General features: G+C 38.9%; 1 non-coding gene across 1 annotated transcript; it reads left to right on the plus strand.

Moving 5' to 3' along the window:
* The first annotated feature begins 271 nt into the window (after positions 1–271).
* LOC123951273 lies at positions 272–374 on the plus strand. The gene has a single exon (XR_006820417.1). It is a non-coding gene; the product is annotated as a U6 spliceosomal RNA (small nuclear RNA).
* Positions 375–2327: the final 1953 nt, after the last annotated feature.

Genomic DNA, 2327 nt, shown 5'->3' on the forward strand with positions numbered 1-2327 from the left:
AAACCCACCCTGTGATAAGTATCATGAGGTTACATTCTGATCGGCCTATTTGAAGTAAGAAGAAACCTTCAACTTGCAAACTACTTTTTAATTCATTACAAAATAAAAACAAAAACAGACGTAGGACTCCTCTTCCTTTGAAAAAATAAGATACTGTGACACCTGAAATGAATATAACTCTGTATGTTAATTATACAGGGATTTTTTTTCTTAATTTAAAAATAAGGATATTACATTGAAAACTTCTAAACTGTGTATTTGCACAATAATATAGAAAAAATTTTTAAAGTGCAGATTTCTGGAAGGATACAGAGAAGATTAGCATGGACCCTGTGGCAACTGACATGAAAATTCATGAAGCCTTCCCTATTTAATAAATAAATAAACAAAGTGCAGTTTCCCCCACATCCATTCTCTTTATTTCTTCTCTTAAGAATCAGAGCGAAACATTTTCTTTGATTTTGCCAAACTTTGAGGACCATGTAAATTCACAAGAAGTTGTGCGGGGAGAAAGATCTAGTTTAATTAAATATTTGGGTAGGGAGGAGTCATTGTATTCATCATATGTTTTCAATCAAAAATTTTAAAAATTAAAATCAGAGGGCACCTGGGTGGCTCAATCAGTTAAGTGTCTGCCTTTGGCTCATGTCATGTAGGATCGAGTCCCAAGTGGGGCTCCCTGCTCAGTGGAGAGTCTGCTTCTCCTCCTTCTGCCACTTCCCCAGCTTGGGCTCTCTTGCTCTATCTCTCTGTCAAGTAAGTAAATAAAATGTTTTTTGTTTTGTTTTGTTTTGTTTTAAATAAAAAGATGAAACTCAACATTGAAACTGTTTGGAAAATGGTATTATTTTTCATTCACAAAGGCATATCCGTATCTCAAAACGTATCTACAGGGGTGCCTGGGTGGCTCAGTGGGTTAAAGCCTCTGCCTTCAGCTCAGGTCGTGGCCCCAGGGGCCTGGAATCGAGCCCCACATCCGACTCTCTGCGCAGCAGGGAGCCTGCTTTCTCCTCTCTCTCTACCTGCCTCTCTGCCTACTTGTGATCTCTGTCAAGTAAATAAATAAAACCTTAAAAAATATGTATCTACATGATTTTGAACCTCAGTTTTATTTCATGACAGCTGTGGAGAGTAGGTACTTAGTAGAGGCCTAGAGTTTTTGGAGTCCCTGTTAAATTATTTTCTGTAAATGGAGTAAAATACCATAATTTAGACTTTAAAAATGTATTTTTTTAATCCAAGCAGCTCAGAACAACTTATAATTAAAAAAGACCAATCCGGGGCGCCTGGGTGGCTCAGTGGATTAAGCCGCTGCCTTCGGCTCAGGTCATGATCTCAGGGTCCTGGGATCGAGCCCCGCATCGGGTTCTCTGCTCCGCAGGGAGCCTGCTTCCTCCTCTCTCTCTGCCTGCCTCTCTGCCTACTTGTGATCTCTCTCTCTGTCAAATAAATAAATAAAATCTTTAAAAAAAAAAAAAAAGACCAATCCCTACATCAGTGCTCCTCACGTAAAGCTTCTCTCTCCCAAAGCAGCCGCTGTTAATCATTTATGCTGTAAGTTCTGTTGGTGGTTACCTAACGCATCTCTAAATTACATTCTTACATCGCCACTTCTTGATCTGTCAACTTTGGATATTAAATATTGATTTTCTGCTATCGTGGGTGAGGATTTAAGTTCCTGCATTGTTTCAATTTGTATATTTGTATTTCTATGTTTAGGTTCTTTGTAACGGTAAATAATATGCTAAAAACTATGTCTTATTCCATTGGTTTTCAAAGGCTCTCATGATTGCCCCTTTTATGATGAGAATATTAAGACCCTTGCCCTTTCTTCCACATTTCTTCCCTCCCTGACCTCCGTTCACTGTTTTTTAACCTTTATGATATCAGTGTTGATAAATTTATGTTCTGTTGTAATCATAATTAACTTTGTCTATAGGTTGCTTCTATGTGTTGAAATAGAAAAAAAATAGTGTTTTTTTTTTGTTTGTTTTGTTTTGTTTTTGTTTGTTTGGTTTTTTTTTGTTTTGTTTTTTAATTAATTTATTTATTTTTATTTGCTTATTTACAGCATAACAGTGTTCATTGTTTTGGCATCACACCCAGTGCTCCATGCAGTACGTGCCCTCCCCACTACCCACCACCTGGTTCCTCAACCTCCCACCCCACCCCACCCCCCCACCCCACCCCCCCTGCCGCCCCTTCATAACCCTCTGGTTGTTTTTCAGAGTCCATAGTCTCTCATGGTTCATCTCCCCTTCCAGTATCCCTCAACTCCCTCTCCTCTCCATCTCCCCATGTCCTCCATGTTATTTGTTATGCTCCAC

The sequence above is a fragment of the Meles meles genome, chromosome 9 (genome assembly GCF_922984935.1).
Source record: "Meles meles chromosome 9, mMelMel3.1 paternal haplotype, whole genome shotgun sequence".
Taxonomy (NCBI): domain Eukaryota; kingdom Metazoa; phylum Chordata; class Mammalia; order Carnivora; family Mustelidae; genus Meles; species Meles meles.